The 24,480-nt window shown below is 43.6% G+C and overlaps 1 protein-coding gene across 1 annotated transcript in view; it reads left to right on the top strand.

Moving 5' to 3' along the window:
- The window catches only part of GLP1R (glucagon like peptide 1 receptor), a 94,778-nt gene that overhangs the window by 13,893 nt on the left and 56,405 nt on the right, over window positions 1-24,480 (top strand). The window lies entirely within an intron of this gene.

Raw genomic sequence — 24,480 nt, 5'->3', positions numbered from 1 at the left:
ATGCCAAGTCTCCATCTAATGCCCTAGTTCACTTAGGGCTAGGTCGCATGAGAACACCACAGGAACAGCAATCCTATAATGGCAATAAACTTCAAAGGAGAGGCTCAAGATCCATCCTTGCTCTGCCTGAGCTTCCTGGTACAATGGGATCTGGAGAGTCATACACTGTTCCATGACCCTTGCCTAACCGAGCCAAAATTAACCATGTTTCAACAATAGCTGTTTCCTCATGTTAGAGGGCATGTATTAGACACTTAAAACATACGCACACGCTCAAAGTGACGTTATCACTTCTCCTTCCCTGGTTGGAAGAGGGAGTATGTTCGGTTTTTGTTTTTCTCTCCAGCATTAAAAACAAGGGGAGGGATTGCAGGGAGAGAGGACCGAGAGAGAGTGTGTGCATATGAAAATGTAGAAATCCTGGTGCACCGAAGACAGGATAACATGTTTAGGATGTTTTAGGTGGTGTTGTGCACATTACATGACTGTTCAGTGCTTAGCTACCAAGGTGACAAGTGCCTTAGAAACACCTGATAGCTAGAGCAAGGAAAGCAGAGAGCACTGGGCCCTCCTCTCGCTAAGTCAGGGCAGAAAGAGCTCCTGGCTTGTTTTCTGACATTGCTCCCAACTGTGAAGTCAAACAATTAGTGAGTCAAAAAACCTCCAAATCCATCCTCGGGAAGCAGTTCTGAATATTTCACTATCCCATACAGCATTCATTGGCACTTGTTTAGTGCAGACCCCTAAACAGGGAAACCACTAATTGCTAAGCACTGCTCCAAAATGTGGTTCCCCCTTCTCCCCTCCATTACTGCTATACAGGTTCACAGATATAAAAAACCCTTTACTGTTGTCTTCACCTCTCTTTTCCTGTTTTGTCTCTTGGCAGTGGATTTTGTTGCAGTGTTCAGCATCTTCTCATGTTGTGGCTCTCTTTGCACTATAGTGTCTAGCTCAATGTTTCTCAAATGAGGCCGCCGCGGCCTTTTTGTGCAGTCACAACAGCCCCTTGGCGGTGATTGGGGGGGCAGTGGCCAGTCCCCCTCCCTCCTTGTTGCTCCTGGATGGGGCACTCTGCACCTCCTCTGGAGGGATGTGGGGCAGAGCACTTCAGAAGCAAGGTGAGTTCTTGACCCAGGTTGGGAGGGAGGGGGTTTGAGGGGCAGGCTCCAGTGGCAGGACTTCAGGAACCTGGCCACGGGCTCCAACCGCAGGGCAGTGGGTACTGACCCCCAGCTCTGGCTGCAGAGCTTTAGTCAGCCCCAGTTCCAGCGGTGCAGTGGTGGGAGCTGGCCCCGGGCTCCAGCCATGTGGCCCCAGCCCCTGTTGCTGATCCCCTGTCCCAGCTGCACAGCAGCAGGTGCTGACCCACAGCTCCAGCTGTGCGGCCCCAGCCCCTGGTGCTGATCCCCTGCCCCAGCTGCATGGCAGCAGGTGCCAATCCACAACTCTGTTCCCGGGCCCTGGCCATGTGGTGGCAGGACCTGGCCCTGGCCACGCGGTGGTGGGAGCTGGCTCCAGCCACACACTCCTGGGCTCCGGCACCCAGCTCCGGGCTCTGGCTGTGTGGGAGCAGGCATTAGCCCTGGGTGCTGACCCAAAGCTCCAGTTGCATGGCAGTGGGCTCCAGTCACTCTGTTCCTGGCCCCAGCTCTGGTTGTGGGCACTGAGCCCCAGCCCTGGCCTCATGGCAGCAGATACCTGCCCCCCTCCACCCGCTGGATCCTGCCCCCTTCCTGGCCTCGCATGCATTCCCCCTATTGCCCAGGCCCCTGCTGCCTCCCCACCATCGCCTCTGGCTTGTGCTGCCTCCTGCTTCGGCCTTCCCATTCAGAGCTTAATGCATCCTGGATCTTGCTGAGAAAAATGATATTAACAAACATGCAAGTATCACTTTTCACAGCAGATTTACTAGCTATCTGTGAAAAGTGATACTTGTATGTTTAATATCACTTTTGATAGCCTCCCACATAGCTTCTAAGTGCTGTGATATTTACAAATATACAAATACACTCTCGCAGCAAGCCCCAGGACCCACTAAGCCCTGGATGGGGGTGCCGAAGGGGGAGGCAGCATTATTTTTGTTATTGAGTCTGCCAAAAAAACCCTACAAATATACATTACAATGATTTGGATGTGAATCTGCATATTTAATTGTTTTTCCTATAGGTAATAAAGTATTTTAGGGAAAAAGTCTTAGTGCGGCCATCAAAAAAAATTGTTATGAGAACCCCTCTAGCTATCGTTTTCAATCTGTCTGGAACAGTGTAAGCATGCAACTGCATGTGCCCAGCGCAGAAGCATTCCTTCCGGTCCTCTTTCATCTAGGATCTCCCATTCTGTCAGGATTGCTTTGTGTAATACTTTGCTTAAAAAAGAAAAATCAGAGCACCTAAAAGCACTTCACAGACAACGAGCCTCCAGCCCTCTGGGGTAGGTACATAGATATTGTACTAACTTTATGGAGAGCTAGGGAGGCTAAATGATATCTCTGCTAGTCATTGGCAGAGCTGGGAAGAGTACTTGGGAATCCTGACCTATGTTACAAGAGAATGTGAGCTAGTGCTTGCTCAAGCTGCACCCAGGCAAGATGGTCATCTGCTTGGTGATGCTATTCGGTGACTAGTACAGTGGGATTCTGGTCCTGGAGTAGGGACCCTGGGCTTTACGTAATACAAATAATGAGAGGAATAATAGGTGGCCTTTGTGTATGCTTTATAACTACATCCTGACTTACCTCTTCTTTCCTCCTGTCCCTTGCTGAAATTTTTTGAGGGGAAGCAGCTGTTGGAAGTGAACACAACAGTTGTTTGTTACACTGATAAGATTGTGTGCCTGCTCAATGAACAACTGGGATCACCACAGAGGAAAAGTTTTGGTCCTGACTGGAGAAGCTGCTGCCTGCTGTACAGTAACTCCTCGCTTAACGTTGTAGTTATGTTCCTGAAAAATACGACTTTAAGCTAAACGATGTTAAGCGAATCCAATTTTCCCCATAAGAATTAATGTAAATAGGGAGGGTTAGGTTGCAGGGAAACTTTTTTCCCAAGACAAAAAACTATATATTATATAGATATTACACATAGTATATGTCTTAAACAAACAAGTTAATACTGTTCACAGCTATGATGATTGTGAAGCTTGGTTGAGGCGGTGAAGTTAGAGGGTGGAAGAAGGAGGGATATTTCCCAGGGAATGCCTTGCTGCTAAATGATGAAGTAGCACTCGGCTGAGCCCTCAAAGGTTAACACTTTGTTGTTAATGTAGCCTCTCAAACAAGGCAGCATGAACACAAGGGAGGGGAGACAGCATAGCAGACAGAGACAGACACACACTTTCTGTGTGGGAGACAGAGAGAGAGAGAGATGCACACTGCCCCTTTAAGTAAGCTGACCCACTCTTAAGTGCATTGTCTTTTTAAGTGGATCAGGAAGTTGATTCAGCAGCTGCTGCCCCAAGCTCTCTCTGTCTCTCTCCGTCCGTGTCCCCTCCCTGCTCTACATGGAGAAGGGGTGCAGGAGCAGGGGGGAGGGGGACACCCTGACATTAGCCAGCCCCCCCCCCACACACACACAGCAAGCAGGAGTCTCTGGGAGCAGCTCCAAGGCAGAGGGCAGGAGCAGCACATGGCAGTGGGGGAAGGGACAGCTGAACTGCCGATTGATAGCCTGCTGGGCGGCTGCAGCACAGGGAACTTAGGAGAACTGGGAGCTGATAGGGGAAGCTGATGGGGGGGGGGGCTGCCGGTCCACCCTGGTTCCAAGCCCCCACCAGCTAGTTGCAATGGGCTGCTCTTCCTGCAAGCAGTGGACAAAGCAAGCGGCTGCCAAACGACTTAGAAGGGAGCATAGCGCAACTTTAAACGAGCATGTTCCCTGATTGATCAGCAATGTAACAATGAAACAACGTTAACCGGGACGACTTTAAGTGAGGAGTTACTGTACTGGGCTCTGAGAAGATCTGAAGGTTGCTGCTACAAACCTTGTTTAGTGTCTGAACACTGTCAAGTACATGTTGGTAGGAACTGAAATGCTTGGGTTCCAACTGTAGCATTAAATCACAGATAGCTAGTATGGTGCATGCTGTGTGTTTTGTGATGCACATTGGAAATAATCTATACAACTAGGATTGGAAAGCATTACTGTGTGATTTTGGGCAAGCCACTTTACCTCTCTGTGATTCTTTTTTTCTCCTCCCATCCTTCTTCTGCCTTATTTATTTAGGGTACAGCTGATCATAAACTTTCAAAAAACTTCCAGACTGAAAATAAGGTGTAAATTTTTGACAGTGTGGGTAACTAACCATTGGCACAATTTACCAAGGGTTGTGATGGCATCTCCATCGCTGACTATTTTAAAATCAAGGTGGGATGTTTTCCTAAAATCTCTGCTCTGGGAATTACTTTAGGCAAGTTCTGTGGCCTGTGCTATATACGAGGTCAGACTTGAGGATCACAATAGTTCTGGCCTTGGAATCTATTAACAGAGTCATAGACTCATAGAAGCATGGGGTAAGAAGGGGCCACAAGGGTCGTCTAATCTCACCCCACCAAGATGCAGGATTTGTTTTGTTAGCCATCTGTCTTGAATGCTTTATCCAGCTTCCTTCTGAAAACCTCCAGTGACAGCGCTTCCAGGACTTCCCCAGGCAGTTTGTTCTTACAGTTAGGAAGCTTCTCCTGAGATACTATGCTGAGATTTTATGCTGTGTTGTAGTTTGAACCTATTGCCTCTTGTCTTGCCCTCTGTGGCAAGACAGAATACTTTTTCTCCATCTTTTTTTATGGCAGCCTTTCAAGTATCTGAAGGCCTTAATCTCCCCTTCTCCAAACTAAACATACCTAGTTCCTTCAGGCTTTGCTCATATGGCTTGTAGTCCATCTCTTCGATCATCTGTGTCACTTGCCTCTGGATCCTTTCCAGTTTCTCTATGTCCTTTCTATACAGCAGTGACCAATCCAGAGGCCTAACCACTACTATCACTGCCTTCACTTTCTGTGACTTGCATGCTATGCCTCTGTTAATGAAACTACTCCTGGGGAATTCTGTGCCAAAAAAATTAAAAATTCTGTGCACAATATTTTAAAACTCTGCACATTTTATTTGTCAAAATAATGCAATCATGCCAGTTTCAATTATTTTGGTAATTTATTTAAGCTACAATACAATGGATGGAGAATGGGAGTGGGGAGCATTGGAAGAAATCCCCAAACCCGCTTGGTCTACTAGTAATGTAGCTAGGTTTGACCCTTTATTTCTAGTTATTAGTCAACAAATATATGCATACATATGGTCAGTGTTACATCGTAGGCCACTGAAGAGCAAGTGAGGGCTGAGGAATAAAACTCACAATTTATATTGGCTGTTGACTCTCTCCAGAAAGGTTAATATCGAACAGTTCATGGAGCACGTTTTGATAGGATTTTTTTTTCAGTCCAAAAATTTAGACCAGTTCTAATCACTAAAGCACCATAAGCATTTATAAGGCCATACTGTCCTTTACAGCAGTGATTTTCAAACTGCGGGTCGTGACCCCAGTACTGGGTTGTGGAATGTAAGGCACTGAGTTGCGGCGGCTCTGGTCAGCTAAGGAATGCTAGTCCCTACCTGTTCTGACACCGTGCTGAACCCCAGAAGCAGCCAGCAGCAGATCCGGCTCCTAGGTGGGGGGGCCACAGGGCTCTGTGTGCTGCTCCCACCCCGAGCACAGGCTCCACACTCCCATTGGCTGGTTTCTGGCCAATGGGAGCTGGGGGACTAGTGCCTGTGGGAGAGAGCCACACGGAGCCGCTTGCAAGCCTCTGCCTAGGAGCCCTACCTGTTGCTGGTTGCTTCTGGGGTGCAATGTGGTCCACGGAGCCAGGACAGGCAGGAAGCCTGCCATAGTACCCTCGCTGCGCTGCTGACCAAGAGCCACCTGTGATAAGCCTGTGCCCCAATCCCCAGCCCTAAGCCCCCCCAAACCTGAAGCCCCCTCCTGCACCCCAAACCCTTCATCCCCAGCCCCACCCTGCAGTCCTCACCCCTGCACCCCAACCCTCTGCTCCAGCCCTGAGCCCCTCCCAAACCCCTCATCCCCAGCTCCATTGAGGCGTGGGCATCAACACTTTTCTTCAGCTAGGTCACCAGAAAATTTTTTTGAAAACCACTACTTTACACCACTCTGGCAACATAAAAGAGCCTTAAAATGTTTACACGTGTCTTATAGTCCTGGGGGAATACACAAAGAGAATGGGAACAATTCACTAAGCCAGGCAGGCTTCTCTGCCACACGCCTACCTCCTCAGAAACACCCCAACGCCCTGCCTCTCCACGCCAAGCATACTGCAATAGCGAGCCAGAGGGACAGAGTGTCTCTCTCCCTCTCACACACACGACTGCCCATCCCCTCCCACCCCATCCCAGTGGTGATTTACCCGGTTGCTCCGGGAGCCCGAACCAACCTGCCTGCACAGCCAGGGAGGGGCACATGACCGCTCTTCTGGGCTTCCCTTTGCTTCCCCATCAGAAGTCATTTTTCTGTGGGGAACATTAATTCTGTGCATGTGCAGAGACACAGAATTCCCCCAGGAGTATGAAACCAAAAGTGCATTTGCTTCTCTTTTTGCAACAGCATCTTGTTAACTTATGTTGAGGTTGTGATCCACCACAATTCCCAAATCCTTCTCAGCAGTGCTGCTGCCGAGCTAGTTATCCCCCATTCTGTATCTGTGCATTTGGTTTTTCTTCCCTATGTGTAGCACCTTAAATTTGTCTTTGTTGAATTTCATTTTGTTGTCTATAGCCTAGTTTTCCAATTTATCAAGATCCCTTTGAATTTTAGTTCTATTCTCCCAAAGTATTTGAAATTCTCCCCCCCCTTTCCCATCAGCTTTGTGTCATTTGCAGATTTGATCAGTACACTCTCTACTCCCACATCCAAGTAATTAATAAAGATGTTAAATAATAATGACCCAGAACAGATGGCTGTGGAACCTCACTTGAGGCCTCCTTCCAATCTGACATCATTCCATTAATAGTTACTTTCTTTGCGGTTGTTTAACCTGTTATGTATCCACTTAATGGTAGTTCTACTGAGCTTGTATTTTTCCAGCTTACTTATTAAAATGTCATGTGGGACTGTGTCAAAAGCCTTGCTAAAGTCCAGGTATATTATGTCCATTGCATTTCCCCTAGACACAAAGCAGTTACCTTGTCAAAGAATGCTATCAAGTGGGTTTGGCAGGATTTGTTCTTAATAAATCCATGCTGTCCATGAGTGATCACCCCTTCATCCTCCAGGTATTTGCAAATTGAATGTTTTATACATTGCTCTAGTAACTTCACAGGTATCAAAGTCAGGCTGACTGGTCTATAGATCCTGAGCTCCTCCTTTTTCCCCCATTTTTAAAGGGAGTTGGTTCTCTGGAAAATGCTTAGTTACCAGAATAGAAACAGCCTTTTATACTGTTAAAAATTGAAACTTTCAGCCAGCCAGTAGGCAGGCTGCCTGAGCTCCCCCATCAGCAGGCCAGCTCCCTGCCTGGAATGTTTTGAAAGACTCCAATTCCGTGGGAAACTTCATATTTCTGACTTTTTGTTGCTATTTGAAATGAAAACTGCTTCAGAAATGTGTCACTTTGTGCATAAAAGAAATTCCTGTTCCCCCACACATGTAATTTAGATATAAGATTTTTAGGGTAGGGGACTGATGCTTACTATGAGTTTTGTACAGTGCCTCGCTGTGATTTTACCCAGAGTTGAGACATCTCGCTACCACCTGCCCTGACACAAGGAAGTTTTGTCTGTGCCTGCCACAAGTCAGCTCCCCAACTCCACCAGCCACGGGCAACACAATGTAGAGACCCAGGGGATCCCTGTACCCCTGTGTACCTCGGTGCCCTTTTCCAGTTGGCACCAAGAGGTGCCTGGATCACACTAGCACAATGAGGTCCTGATCTCAGGGCCTCTAGGCCCAACTGTAATAGTCTTTGTTATTAATAATAAACCATATCCGTGATGTGGAAGATTCCAACAGCAGCGTTAACTCAGCATCTTTTCACTTCCGGGCTTTAACTATGTGACCTTATTGTTGCAGTGACATTAGTTTTTGTCCATTTAATAATATGATCATCATTATGCTCCATTACTGCTGATATTCTGCCAGGATGATCTGAACAGGGGCTTTTCCATTAACGGTTGAAAGCACATCTTGTTTTTTCTCCCACCTGTTGCTTCCATTGTACATTGTAAACTGGGGCGTAGACTCTGAGGCTCTTGACCACATCTTTCTGTCTCCTGTGCTTGAGGTCTCCTGTAATGTTATCTAAATGTTTTATAAAGAACGTTCAGGGTGTGAAGGAGGATTCCCATGCAGAGGCCTTTGTGTGTTACCTTGGAAATATCGGCTCCTTTGTGAATAGTAGGTTGGGTGTTTTGGGTCAGTTTCCCCCCGACCCCCAACCCCATCACACACAAACACACTCTGTTACTACCTGCGTTTCATTCTTAGTGGAATTAGGCCTGGTCTATGAAGTTCAGGATGCCCCAAAGTTGGTGTGGGTTGGTCCAGATAACCAAATGGTTTAATCTCTAAATGTTAATCCATATAAACTATTATCAAAGCCCTCCCAGGATGAAATGATTGGGATTTTTCCTTCAAGTATTAAAGAGATTAAGCATAACAAATAGGTCCAGGAATATTCCTGGCTAGCTCTCTGGCTGAAAGCAAAAGTACGGGCTCAGTGAGACACAGAATAATGAGAGAAAGACAGAAGCTGTACAAATGAATAACTTAAAATAAAGCAAACAAAATAAAAGCGCTTTCAATCATATTGCAAGGACATCTCCCAGACATCTCAGCGGGGATCAATCTTGAGGCCAGAGTTGGAGTGTGTCAGTTTAGGACTAGAGCAAGAGGCCTGTGTTTCTGTATATGACACTTAAGGGAAAGTTTTTTCTCTCTCTCTCTCTCTCAGAATAATATATGTTGCATATTTATAGCACTCATAAAGGCTCTCCGAGTGCTTTGCAATAACCAGTGAAATAATCATCATAACAACACATGCTAAATATTATTCCCAATATCACAGATATGTATGGAGGAAATGAGGCACAGATATGTAACTTTCTCAGGGTCACACAGTAAATTGCTGATAGAAGTCCTGCCACACTTTCAGCCTGATGATGGAACCAGTTTCTCATTGTTAATGCTTTTGTGTGAATAGAGCTAATGGCCTCTGCTGTTGTCAGGGTGAATAAAACATGTTGGGTAATTTGGCAACTGAAGTCCTGGAAGTGCCTTTCTGTGCTGGCTAGCAATAATACCAAATGGGACTTTCTGACTAAATCAGCAATAGATCTACAAGTATGAAGCAGAATCTGCCATTTTTCTTTGGGAAAGAGGGGCTGATTGTCTTCATGGTTAATGAATGGCTTGCATTCTCCAGGTGAAAAGAGGAGGATAAGGACTAGAACATCAATGGTGGAAAAAACTGGGCTGAGGCAGAGGGAAGTGCAAAGAATTTCTCCAAGTCTATATTGCAGCTGTTGCAAGCTAACCTCCACCCCTGTCAGGACCACCAAAATGTGCCCAAAGGTGGAAAAGTGCTTTATATTCCAGATTGCCTACAGTCTACCACTGAACATGACACCCCTAACTGTGAGGAGTTGTCATTCAACTTGCTGAGAAGATCTCCTAATCCATGAAAGTTTTTATAGAGGTCCGGACCCAGAGATCATACATAGGGCCAGTATCACAACATTGTCATTTATAGAATGTCATGTATTCACATCATTGAAAGTACTAGATATACTGAAGGAAACACAAGCCATCATCGGATGATGTAAAACTGAAGGAAGAAAATTAGTGAAATTGAATGGGAGAAAAAATTTTAATATAAAAATGTCAATGATAATTGTCCATTGTTATAAGAATGCTTTATTAGATGCCCTAGAATTCTGCAATCTCATAAGAAGGCTGCCTAGGTTAAAAACAAAAAACACACTCTTTCATATTCATATATATATAAATTATATATAAATTAAATTTTAAAAAAGGTTTTCCAGGGTGAGCAGTGAAGTGAAAGTAGCAACTAAAATAATTTTACAAACCCAATATGTAACACATTGGCTCTCAGGAGTCTGATTTGTCTTGCGTACCCGCAAGTTTCACCTCACTTAAAAACTACTTGCTTACAAAACCAGACATAAAATTATGAAAGTGTCGCAGCACACTATTAGTGGAAAAATTGCTTACTTTCTCATTTTACCATATAATTATAAATTTAAATTAATTGGAATATATATATTGTACTTGCATTTCAGTGTATAGCATATAGAGTGGTATAAACAAGTCATTGTCTGTATGACATTTTAATTTGTACTGATTTAGCTAGTGCTTTTTTATGTAGGCTGTTGTAAAATCAGGCAAATATCTATGAGAATTGATGTACCCCCTTCAACACCTCTGCATATCCCCAGGGCTACGCGTACCACTGGTTGAGAACCACTGATACAACAGTGGAAAGATGGGGAAGTTGATAGCAATGAGTACTAATTAGCAGTTAAGAAATGCAGACAATTGATGGCAAAATTGTCAATCGTGATACAGAAAAGGAAGAAGTATTTTAATAAATATTTCTGTTCTGTATTTGGAAAGAAGGCAGATGATGTATTCATATCTTACTGTGACAAGATTCTATTCCATCAGTAACTGGAAGGATATTAAACTTCCGCAAAGTGTCAGAATTGGATAACTTGCACTCAGTTCCTGCACAATAGCCACATGCTTCACACAGTAGCTGCCTAATCAGATTTAACCTTGCACTGTTCCTTAATAAAGAGACACTTTCCCCTTGATCCGACTTTGTATCGCAGTTTCCTCAGTTGTGTGACTACTGAGAGAGGCAGGAGGACATAGGAGCATGGCAAGGGCTCTGGACTTTACTTTGCAGGAATCAATCTGCAGTGTCTCAGTGGACATTATCATTGGATGACAATGCAACTTGTGCATTGATTGCCAGGATTACTTGACAGGACAGAAATAAGCAGTAATGTCTGTCTTTGTATATGCATGGCTATGGTGCAGTTGTGGTGATTGGTCACTGAGGTAACATCACACAGGAGATTTTTGGGAGTTGGGTTTGTGGGGTAGGCAGCTAACTTTAATACAGTATATTGAAAACTGGAGTGTGTCTTTTTGCTGGATTTACACCTCGAAATGAAAGATTTGAGGGGCACTTGTTGCAGAACATGTTGACTCAGGCATTTGTAGCTAGGATGGATGATGTGAGAACTGTAGAATTATTGCATACGACTGCACTGCACAGGAAAACCTGCAGTGTCAATTGACTTGGGCTCATGTGGCTCAGGCTGTAGGATTAAAAATAGTGTTGTAGACATTTGGGCTTGGGGTGGAGCCCAGGCTTTGGAGCCTGGCGAGGAGGACGGGTAATGGAGCCCGGGCTCCAGCCTGAGACTGAATGTCTACACTGCTGTGTTTAGCCCTATGAGCCCGAATCAGTTGACCTGGGCTCTACTACATGGTACCGTGGGTTTTTTATTGCTGTGTAGACATACCCAACGTAGGGGCAGCTAGTCACACTTTTAGGTTGAGTAGATGGTATCCTCCATCCCAGGCCCTCAAAGGCTCTAGAGCAGTGGTTCCCAAACTGAGGTTCATGAAATGTTACAGGGGGTTCTCAGGGAAAAATTCCCTAATGGTGGACAGAGTTGTCGTTAGGTACCCCAGGTAGCATGGGGCCAGCAGCCCGGAGCGCCTGGATTTCCAAGAGCTAAGTAGATCAAAGCAAGCATATCTATCACACTGAGGAGATTTAAACTTCAGGACTCCTTATAAGTAATGGAAAGGGAGGTGGATATATTTTTCTGTTTTTAAAATTAAATAGGCGGCTAGAATTGTTTTTAAAATTATTATGAAGAACAAGTTTAAGCTTTGTTGTAATGTGCGTTGTTTGCCTGGACTGCTCAAGATCTGAATGCTTGTGTAGGAGGAACTCTTTGAGTTGGCTTCTTAAATACCTTCATGCTGTTTCACATCTGATACTCTTTGATGAAACATAGGTGCCTTGTCTTATAACAGGCTTATTCAAAGTGATACAAGCTACGAAAGTGAGATCTTGGAAGAGTGGTGCCATTTTCATAATGTAATAAAAATACTGTAATGATAAATAATGAATAATAATCTGTAATAAGCATGTCATAAAAACAAATTTAATATTTCCAAGATCACTGCTTTTATAACTTATACTCAGGTAAAGGAGAAAATCCCTGGAAATATTCATTTTTAGGAGGGGGTTTGCTAGACTTGACATTTTAGTGAAAGGGGTTCACAGGTTGTTAAAGTTTGGGAACCACTGCTCTAGACCCACATTGCTTATTGAAAAAACACTACTTCACGAAACATCTACAAAATTTACTAAAACTCTCTTTTAAAAAAAACCCATAAAATCAGATCAAGAAAACATCTTACTAAAGCTTAATTATTAATATTCAACTAAAAATAAAGCCTTGTCAAATGGGAATCTAATCAAGATCAAATCAAACAGATGAGTCTCAATGTTAGATTGGAGTTAAATCATCCAATTAAATGGTCAAATTAATTAAATCATCAAACTAATACAAGATCCATCCTTACATTCTTAGATGGATTCTAAAAATCTGTCTGTTTGGTAAAACTCTTTAGTTGGGATTTACAACCAAAATCAATGAACTCTCTAACTTCGGTTTCGATATTCAGATATTTGCCTAACTATATTGTCTAGTGTCTAAACCACAAACTGAGAGACAGTTACCTAGCTTCCTTCTTAAAATTCAATTCTTAATGGTGGCTAACCCTTTCCTCCCTCTCCTGTCCACCCTAAACTGAGATGATGATGATGATGATGATATACAGGCTTTAACAGATCATTCCGGATAAGCAGAAGTTTGACAACTTATTTTCCAGAAAATACAGATTACAATCTCAAATTCTTCTACTTTCCTATTTTTGAACTAGACGATAGATTGAAAACAGATTCCAAGAGAAGCTATCTTGATAGAAAGGTTTTATTTTAAGGCTTATCATTTGAAACAAAGTATTTAAATATTCTTTAACATCTGTATATACATAAGTTTTTCTTCTAACTGACTTCAGGGAATTGATGTTGCATTTATCTCTTAAGGAACACACACAAAATAGGGGTTTGGGAGTCAGAATTCCCAAATTCCATTCCCATTTCTGTCACTGTGTGATCTTTGGCAATTCCCTTAATTTTTTGTTCCTTAATGTTTTGTTCCTTTTTGTCCCTCTATGAAATAGATAGGAATAATATTTATCTGACAAAGGTATTGTGAGGCTTCTCTGTTTGTAAAATGTCTTGAGATAAGAATTCTCACAAGTCCTAAAAGCCCATCTGGTCCCTTTTATGATGCTGCTGCATGTAAAGTCCCAGAGTGAGGAAAGCCTGTGGGTCCAGTCTGACTTATCTATCCTTCCCCTAAGCCACTTCATTCAGTGAGAGGAGCTCTCAGAGGGTGTTGCAGGCTGGAGGGACCATGTAGAAGCTGTGAAGCAAACTGGCATAGAGGGCTCTTTTTGTTTTTAATCCTGATTGAGTTTGCCGCTGTCTTAATTTTGACAAAACAAGTCTTTGGGGTGTAGAAACTGTAGCCATGTGGGTTGCATGCTGCATAGTGTAATGTATGTGCTTGCCTGTAAATTGTAAACACTGCATGCATCCAAGCATGTGAAATCTAGTGTACGTGCTCCAGCATATGCAAAGCCTGGCCAAGAATCTGCGATGCTGTTCTGCCTTGCTTGCAGGTACAGTAAACCCATGTCACTCTATGCTGTAAGGGCTGGCCTGCACTGTTTTTACATTGGGGAGAAGTACAGTGGAAACATCCAAGGGGATACTTCTCATTAATAGAACCAAGAGTTTGAGATGAGTGTAGTTTGGAGAGTTCTGGTCCTGCAGGCTCAGTTCTCAAGTCTTTCTTGTAATTGCTATGTTCTTGGCTGAAAATTTACAAAGCCACTGCATACAGGCAGTCTTGGGAGAGGGATAGTTAACAGGGAAAAATTTGTACAGCAGATAACTGGACAGTGGACCTTGAATACAGTGGCAGTGAGCTGCTAACGAGTTACTCTGCTACTTGTTAATTAAAACAGAAATAACTAGCTTCCCTCAGCTGGAACTCATAGAGAGGCAATCACATTCTTCTCTTGAAATCAGTTGTGATTAGGAGATGCAGGAGCCATGAAATTATGTACCAGAGATTTCTTTAATAGCTTTGTGATTATTATTGTACTGTCTCAAATCACTTGTTTAAGTTGGATACTAAGTTCATATCAGCGTATCTGAGCAAACAGCAATGACAGAGGTAGAATAAAGTGTTCCTATCAAAACTGGTGACTCAGCTCTGAAGATTCACTGTTTTTAAGACAAATGTGGGGTGTATTTTTAGGATGGAAGAGGGGTGTTAAGATTTTGATACGTGTGATTTTTTTTTTTTACTTCTGATCACTAGGAATATAAATGTCTAGAGATAACAGTAAAAGACTGAGACCTGGTTTCTGGTTCTGGTTCTGCTGCTACAATCTTGGGCAAATCACTTACCCTCTGTGCATCCCTTTCCTCCATCTGTCTAAATGGGGATATTGCTTACCTTACAATGGTATTTGTGAGACTTAGCTAATGGTTTGTTAGATTGTTTGAGACTCTTGGATGCAAAGCGCTACCAAAGGGCAAAAAGTAAATAAATTGAGGGCCCTTGTTCTGTTAAATCACCTTAGGCATCTGCTGCATGGCAGCAAGTTCTCAGTTCTTGGAACTGAGATGCACATTGTCTCCTAAAGGAGATACTCTTTTCGTCTTGAATCTTAAATGTCTTCAAGGAATCTCCCCCTTCCCCCCCCCCCCCCACACCCTATGTCCCAGTTTCATAACTACAGGGGTTGGCCTGCAGCACATCATTATATTTTTCCTTATCTGTTCTTGTTTTGCTTAGTCCCTGCCGGCCTATCACTGAACTAATCATCATAGAGCTTTTCTATGTCCATGAGTGAGGTGCTTTAAATGTGCCTGGTTCAGTAGGCATTGGGTTAGATATTTCCTTGGCATATGTCCACAGAAGTAATCAGGGGTTAATCTGACTCCATGCATTTTTAAATCATAGCAAAAAGAAACAAAAATCCTACTTGATTAGGTTAATCCTTCCCTCTCTGTAGCACGTGAAGCTGCTGACCTCTACTTCACAGATCGCTGCACTTCACAGCACCGCTGATGCACCTCATATGGTTGTCAATCTTTTCCCTTTCTCCCTCTTCCCTTCCCCCCCTCCCTTGAAAGCTTCCATGTTATAACAACCCTTCTTCTGATAGAGGGCTGGATTCACCTCCCTCTGGTGTATGTGTGTGTGTGAGAGAGACTTAAATTTCAGCTCTCCTAACCTCTGACAGCCCTTCCACAGTTTTGCTAGCGCAATAGCCTTGGGCCAGAAAAAATATGCAACTCATTTAAAATAAGAATTATAGTGCTGGTAAAGTACTCCATACACTTTGTCTGTGGATAGCATTACTGAGCTGCACTTGGCAGTAGCATCTATCTTATTTTTTAATAGTGAGTCTGTATCATCTTGGTCTCATCCCCCTTTTGAGAGGAGTGCCACAGAATTGCCCAGCACTCTGCTAGAATCATAGGGCTACTTTCTGATTTGGAGTTCTTATAGCTGTGGCTGCATTTTTTTTCCTGAGTCTTTTTGTCACCAGAGTCCCCCAAGGAAGGGGGTTTTCCTTTGTGCCTTTGCTTGGGAGCACAGTCGTTTTCTCATGTTGGATTTGTAACTGACCCAGGCAATAAGTCCTGGGTAGGAACATTTGTCAGAACAGATGAAAGAAGTTGTAATGAAAAGAACATTTGATGGTAACAATGGCTGTCAAACTAAATCTGTGTCAACTTGAGCTGTAAGCATATTGATTACTGGTTCCCACAATGACCGGTGGGCAGAGCTCCATCCTGACCTAAATGCTGGAGGACATTTCAAGGAGCAGGAGTAAAGACTGCTGGTAATTCTTCTCCATCCCAGCCCTATCCATCACTGAGGACAGGTGCAATAGAAAATGGCACTTCCCCAGTACAAAGCCACGTAGGAGAGAAGAGCCTTCTTACCCCGCCTGACCTACCAGAGGAGAAGCATTCCATGCATCGATTGCTAGAGGATCTCTCTTAATTCTAGACTGTGCTGAAACTGAAGGTGCAGTTAGCAAGGTAATGCTTTACTGATGTGCCATGCCAGGGAGGGCCCAGCAAACTAGTTCAGGTAAAATAAGAACCATGCTGAAAAGTGAAACTGAATGTTGGTTTGTTTTTTTGTTTTGTCGAGAGCCTTAGCATTCCAGATGTGTTGTCCCTGATCCACCAACTAATCTGGGACCAGGAGATAGATCCCATGGCAAAGGATACCTCATGGAGGCCCAGTGTGCTAGGAGAGGGAATAAAAGACTAAATGCTGGAGAAGTGCTGAGTAGCTCCTGCTGCTCACAGAGAGGCCAAACGGCAGGTATGTGCAGGAAGCTGCTGCAGAAATCTCACAGTAACTCCTGCAGTGCTTTCCCTCCATGTGTTCAGGGGCAGCTCTGTTTTTTGCCGCCCCAGGCACGGCAGTCAGGGAGCCTTCGGCGGGGTTTCTGCGGGAGGTCCGCTGGTCATGCGGATTCAGCGGCAGTTCTGCGGGTGATCTGCTGGTCCTGTGCCTTCGGTGTGCCCGCCGCTGAATTGCCACTGAAGCCACGGGACTGGCGGACTTCCTGCAGAAACGCCGCCGAAGGATCTCTGACTACCACCCTCACGATGACCGGCAGGCCGCCCCCCCGTGGCTTGCTGCCCCAGGCACGTGCTTGCTGCGCTGGTGCCTGGAGCTGCCCCTGCATGTGTTCATCAGTTACTGCTCCCAACGAGAGAAGGGAGGAAACTTAAAAAGGGAGAACATTGGGGGTGGGGGGGAATTAGCTCTCCAGCTCCTGGAGTAATTTTTCCATGGTGACTAACGAACCAGAAATGTTGTGTAAAACATTCTTGAAAGCTGCAATAAAGACTTTTCTCTGAATGAAGGGCTGCTCTGATTCAGCGCTTGCCATTTCTGATGGGTTTGTCCAGAATGACCCAGCTGCCAACCAAGTAACTTGTAAAATATGAGTTGGGAGGCATAATTAAGGTGAGCTCATTTGATCAGTGAAGCAGTTGCCAAGGCAGGGTAATAATAATTACTTCATCTCAGAGAGGCACTGCGTCTTGCCTAAATCAAGAAGACCACATTAAATTGGAGTGAAAATTGAAATTGGGCATCATAACTCCAAGTGGAAAAAAAACTGAAGGAATGTCATAACTTGGGGAAGAAGGAGAAATAATAAACAGTGGAAAACTGTTTCTAAAAGGAAAATATGCTTTAAAAGTGTATGAAAGCATGGAAAACCACAGTTAGTCTCACAAATGCCCTGAACTCGGCCCTGTATCATCACCCAAAATGAAGAGACAACGTAGTCCTCAGACAAAGCAACTCTTCAACACACACAAGCTGCAGGACTGCACTTTATCAATGGAGTATCCTATAGTGAATTTGTATCTGTGTCTATAGGGCACCTGTGATTCACCTTCCATCTGCAAAAGGAACGTGAAATTTGGCATATAACAAGTCCCATGAATGGCAGCAAAGTGGTCAAAGTATTGCCTCCCCAATACCACTTCCAGAAATTCATAGATTCCAAGGCCAGAAGGGATCATTGTGATCATCTGGTCTGACTTCTGGTATGGCACAGGCCATAGAACATCCCCAAAATAATTCCTAGAAAAACATCCAATCTTGATTTTAAAAATTCAGTGATGGAGAATCTACCACAACCCTTGGTAAATTGGTCCAATTTCTGCTAACAATTTACACCTGATTTCCAGTCTGAATTTGTCTAGCTTGAACTTTCAGCTATTGGATTGTGTTGTACCTTTCTCTACTAGATTGAAGAGCCCATTGTTAAATATTTGTTCTCCATGTAGATACTTATTGACACTAATCAAGTCACCACTTAACCTTCTCTTTGTTAAGTTAAATTGTTCCTAGATGAATACATTTACGTTTAGCTATATTAAAATGCATATTGTTTGCTTGACCCAGTTTACCAAGCGATCTAGATCTCTCTGAATCAGTGACCTGTCCTCTTCATTATTTACTACTCCGCCAATTTTTTGTACCTGCAGACTTTACCTCTGAAGATTTTATGTTTCTTCCATGTCATTGCCTTTTTTGGTTTTTCTCAGACTTTCAAGACCTATTATACCCTGGCAAAGGAGCCCCCTAACCAATTCTCATGGATTCTGGGTATCTTTTCATGAAAGGTAAAGATGTGGAGGCAAAATCTGCCTTATTACTGAAATTGGAGTTCAGCCTTACCTACGCTGTCACTACAGTGTCCGCAAAAGAACCCAACACCTTGATTTCTCTTCCAGATAAAGTTTTTTAAAAATCTTGAGAGAAAACTAATTATCTTCAGGTCTATAAGGGACAAGACCACATTAGAGAGAAACTGAGAACTGGGTCAGAGACTAACTCAGGGAACTAATAATGACATGCTGACACTTGCTTTCAAACCACTGGATTTAATCCATTCCATCCCAGTAGTGACTAAAAGCTGTTACCGGCTGGAGGTTGTTTTGTGCTCTGTGTGAAATGAGTTGGGGGAGTGAGGAGGGGTGTCAGTCCATGTCCTTCTGGGCAGACAGACACATAACAAAATTCTACCACAAGATGAACAGGAGTACTTGTGGCACCTTAGAGACTAACAAATTTATTTCAGCATGAGTTTTTGTGGGCTACAGCTCACTTCTTCAGATGCATAGAATGGAACACACAGACAGGAGATATTTATTCATACAGAGAACATGAAAAGGTGGAAGTATGCATACCAACAGGAAGAGTCTAATCAATTGAGATGAGCTATCGTCAGCAGGAGGAGAAAAACCTTTGAAGTGATAATTGAGATGACCCATAGAAGGTGTGAGGAAAACTTAAGTTCCTGTTGCTATGCATACTTCCACCTTTTCATGTTCTCTGTATGAATAAATATCTCCTGTCTGTGTGTTCCATTCTATGCATCCGAAGAAGTGAGCTGTAGCCCACGAAAGCTTATGCTGAAATTTTAGTCTTTAAGGTGCCACAAGTACTCCTGTTCTTTTTGCGGATACAGACTAACACGGCTGCTACTCTGAAACCTGCCACAAGATGGTGTAGTGGGGTGGTCACCCACTCCTGCCCTGAAGGGCTTTAAAACAGCCCTGGGAGAGGGCTGTGGCAGGGCAAAGCAGTGAGCCTGGGCTGATTGTGGAAGCAGCCGCAGCTGGGCCATGCTCCAAACAGGCCACAGCTGGCCCTATAAAGGGGCTGCTAGGCTGAGTCTCTTCTCTAGCTGTGGAGGGAGACGGGCCTGGCTGCTGGGGAGCGTACCAGGGTGCCTGAGGTGGAGCAGGGCTGGGGAAAGGTGAGAGGAGCTCCTGCCTGGCAACTCCCCAGGCTGCTGGCAGGGGGCAGCCCAAGGGTAGGCAGAGGCAACAGGTCCAAACCCCTCTTGCCTGTGATGAGTGGCTTGTACACTGCAGTCTGCCCCAGTGAACGGGGGCTAGATGGTGACTGGCAGTAGCCTTATACTGAGGTGAGGTAGTGAGTGGGGGTCCCCTGGATGGGGAGACCCAGAAACTGTGGGGATACTGACAGGGGGCAGCCCCCAAGAGAAAGGGGCACTGGGGTCCGGGAGGGACATGGGGGCTAGCGAAAGGCGAGACAGCGGGTGAGAGAGGGCGCTCCGGAGAATGGAAAGCTAATTCTCTGGACGACCATCAGGATGTGCCACGCCGGTGAGTCGTTGCTCTGTTACAGTGGACACGTACTGTGACAGTTATACGAGAAGCCATAGACCAAAAGGGACCAGAGGATGAATCACTTTCATGATCGAAGAAGCTGAGGCATATTGTTGAGTGAAGAGCACTTTGAGAGAAGTTTGCGCTAATGCTGATGTGTCTGAGCCTGGTCTGTGGCTTGAGGGACTGTCACTACCAAATTCACTGAAACCTGAGAACTGCCCTCCCCAGAGAGAGGAGATTCTCACCCCCTGTTGGATACAAGGTGATAATTGTTTACAGAGGACTTTCTGGGGTTTCAGTGCTGTATTCTGCTCCTTTAGGGCTATGATCAGAAGACACAGCTCAGTGTTGTAAATTCAAGCCTATATCTGTTATTAATAGAATCAAATTGCCCATCCTGGGAAGTGGAAGCTTTTCTAATGCAGACACTTAGTGTAGAGACCCTTTCATTAGACTCTATTCTGGCCCGTCATTCTTCGCCTCTTCAAAAACATAACTAGTAATAGGCCAATCTCTAAAAGGCTTTCAGATAAGATCCTCAGTCCCCCTCCCCAAGACTGGGATTCTGATCCAGAGCAAAATAGCCTGGAAATTAGGCTTTGCTGGGAACCAGTTTTTCTGACCATTTTACTGTAAGGGTAGTCATATTACTACTGATTATTGTTAGCACTTCACATCTACAAAGAGCTGTAGGAGCATAATCCTATATGGATCTACGCAACCCCACAGTGATGTAAGTATGGTATTGTACCTGTGTCACAGATAGAGAAAATGAACTTACTTGCCAGTGTCACCTGGGGAGTCACTTTGGGAGTTGGGATTAGAATTTGGCAGTTCCTAGCTCCTAGTCTTTGTCATCACAGTTGATTAGATTTCCAGATCATAAGGGACCATTGTGATAATTTAGTCTGACTTCCTATATAACACAGGCCATAGAACCTACCCACAATAATTCCTAGAGCAGATCTTTTGGAAAAACATCTAATCTTGATTTTAAAATAGTCAGTGATGGAGAATCCACAGTGATCCTTGGTAAATTGTTCCTTTAGTTAATTACATTGTTAAAATTTTACACCTTATTTCCAATCCAAATTTGTCTAGTTTCAGCTGCCAGCCATTGGATCATGTGTTAGCAATTGAGTCCTTGGTGATGAATTGGGGACATTACATATACTGGAATGGGACACAACTGAATGGGTTGGGCAAGCTGAAACCAATGTAGAAGGAGAACTTTTGTTTTCACACACAAGGCTGGGGCAGGGAATGCATGGACAAGAAGGGAGGGAGCTCAATAGGGTTCTGAGAAAAGGCCACATTTTTCCAAGCTGTATCAGAGACTGGGAGAGAACTTGCCCTGTCCTGCAAGATGACGCGTGAGTTCTGTGAAGCTCTGAGCAGCCTCTGCTTCCATTGACCTCAATGAGAAATGAAATAGTTGAGCACCTTGCAGTTTCAGACTCTTGTGTCATGGAACTGCACTTGTGTAGCAAGGATTGTGTTGGGGTCAAATAAATGAAATTACCTGGGTAACCTCCAGGATATAGGAAAACGATAAAAGTGCTTTTTTGTGCAGTGAAAACTGCTAAGACATAGTATAATCATGGTAAGGATTTCATATAAAGGTGTCACTGCTTTCTAAAGAATTCTTTCCTCAGACTTTTCTGAATGGGATAATTTATCACCAGAGATTAATTGCACTTAATTATATTAGTACAATGAATGGCTCATTGCACTTGTCTCTCTTAATTCTCCTGAATCCATTTCATGCCACCCAAGCTGCCTCACTGCTTGCCTCCTTTGTGCTTCTCCCACTTATGCCTCACGCAGCCCGCTATATGCCTTGAAACCCCACCACCTCAACCTAATCTGCCATGCCTCCATCTTTCCTTAGTACACATCTCTCCTGCGGGGCGGCTATCTACCTTTTAGTGCTTCTCCTCTCACTGCCCAGTACTTAGCAAAGAACTGAAAATAATTGCAAGATGGCAACAAGCTAGTGATGAAAATCATGATACTTACACAACGTGCTTAACTACACTATTTGTTTGAGTTACTTGTTGCCTGCCATAACTCCTCCTCTTGCCTATGGATTGTCCATTTAGGTGTAGGCCCTCTGGAGCAGGGGCCTTGTCATGTTTACCTATCTATAAAGTGTCTAGCACACTTGACACTATATAAATAATCTATTCACTAATTTAGTTTCTCTAGTTTGAGTAATTTAATTACATTGCACATCTATAGTGCTATATAAATCATATTGATTATTGTTCACCTGCTATTAAGTCCCTTTGTAAAAGGGTAGATGGAATGTATAAAATTTACATCCAATGACTAATTTGGTATTCACCTGAGCAACAAGAAATGGTATTCAGATTAATCAAATTATAAACTGCTGAGTGCATAGAGCCATAAAGATACTGTACAATCGATTTATATTTGATTTTTTTTGGCAGCAGGATATTGGTAATAAAAAAATCCCCAAATGAGTCCTCTTCACTAAAGAGAACATGTCTGATTATTTTCCTATTTTGCTAATAATAGTTTGCTAATAATTGTATTAGAGTTGCCTTAGCACAGGATGAGAAATCATTGCAGATAGAACATTTACTTCTGATTAAACAGATGGACAGAGATTTCAGTTTGCCCAGTCATTGCTAAAGGTGGTTATTCCTATATGACAATTTAAATCTATTCAGAAAAAGACTTTTTTTCTTTTCCAAAAAATTTTTTAAACTAGTGTATTCTGGAAAATCTAATGACCTTAATGTGAATAATCTTGGGTTTATGTAATTGACTACAGCTAGTTTTTAATTTAAAATGATTTGCAGACGTTTTTCAATTCAGGATAAAGGGGTGAATTTGGTTTGCTGTGATTTGGGGGGGGTCATATGTAGGAATGATTACTAAATATTCCATGAAAATTTTTGTGAATCCTAGTAGCACCACAAATTTAGGGCAAAGGTTTATTGTCCAAAAGCTTATCCTGGATGTGCTGCTTTTTTTTTTTTTAACTGTTTCTAAAACGTTTCCCATGCAGTTGGAAAGAGAAGAAACAATACCGTGTGACTTAGGTGGCCAAGCATACAAGAATAGTGACTGGTCACAATGAACAACCCCTAAACAACCCATAGTCTGAAAATGACTCGTTCAGCAGGTTATTTGGTGAATATTCAGGAACAATTAATCCAGTTGAAGAAAATGAGCTCTGGCTTGTGAATGCCTTTCTAACTTAATAAGGAGAAGGCCAGATTTTTCTAACTTTAGGCACCCAAAGAAGTGGTGTGGTGTTTTCGTGCTTTTTTGTTTTGTTTTTGTTTTTTTCTTTCCCCCAGACATCCAGAGCATGTAAGGTCCCAACAGCCTTCTGTGAGGACTATGGGTAAAATCTGACTGGCAATACAGCCTCGTTGGCAAGATGCAGACCAGGGTGCTTTGCATCAACTAGACAAAGACTATAACCACTATTAAAATCTACACTTAAATACAGGCACTTAATTAAATGTCCATGTTGTGTTTAGGCAAGTCAGTTCCACTCCTCATTATGCCTCCCGAGGCATTTATGAATGAACATAATGATGATCACGTTACTGGCTGCTCATTTGGGCTTCTGGGACATTTGTCACAGGAGAGTGACTCATTTGCTCGTCATCAGAAGCTCACCCTGATCAGCGTTTTGCTGGGTTTTGTCATGAGCTCTGATCTTCACGAATGTTACTAATATGTTAGTCAAGAGCAGAGGAGCACCTGGAAGCATGCATTGGCCAATAAGGTCCCCAGGCCGTCACATAGCTCATGTTTATGAGAGCAATATTGTCATGCTTGTATGTCTGAGCATGGTTGTGATGTGCTCCCATTAGTGACCCCTATTCTGGGTGGGTTAGTTGCTCAAGGCAGAGGCTTGATGCGCAAATTTTTCTTCACAAACATTTTAAATGTTTCGAATTATAGGAAGGAGTACAATGCTGGCAGAGGGAACCTTAAAGCGCCGTGTTCTAAAAATGTAGAGTCTGATTCTGTTCATGCGTACACTCATGTGAAATGCAGGGCAATTGATGAGTCACGTTGATGTAATGGAAAGAATCCAGCCCAGTTTTCTTTAAACTCTTGTATAATTAAAAACGGCTTCATATTTTTTTTTGCCAGTTTAAAATGATACTGTGCAGGCCCTTGGCTTCTCCCCACCCCCACAAAAAAGATTTGGATATGTGAAGGGATTAAAAAACAAAAAGGGCCGTTAAAGCAGCCAGGGTAAAATTAGAAGGGTCATTTAATCCTCATGCTTCAAAGCATAAACTGATCAACAGCTGCGGTTAGATGACATTTCCCCACCCCGTGTTAGAGTATTGCACAATTAGGTTCATGCTGCTGGTTTTATGCCTTCTGAAGCAACTATGCTGCGCCATTCTCTGAGATAGGATGCTGGGCTAGATGGACCATTGGTCAGTTACAGGATGGTAGTTCTTATGTTCATAATTCAGCTTTTGCTAGTTTGATGTTTTTAAAAGACCACAAGGGAAAATGCAGGCAACAAGATGGGCCCGTCAGAGCCACCTAGGATGCCTACTACTTAATTCACTTGGCTTCACTATTGTCAC

The sequence above is a fragment of the Mauremys reevesii genome, linkage group 3 (genome assembly GCF_016161935.1).
Source record: "Mauremys reevesii isolate NIE-2019 linkage group 3, ASM1616193v1, whole genome shotgun sequence".
In the NCBI taxonomy this organism is placed as follows: Eukaryota; Metazoa; Chordata; order Testudines; family Geoemydidae; genus Mauremys; species Mauremys reevesii.
The sequence above is the reverse complement of the archived record's forward strand: the minus strand, read 5'-3'. Positions and strand labels throughout refer to the sequence as shown.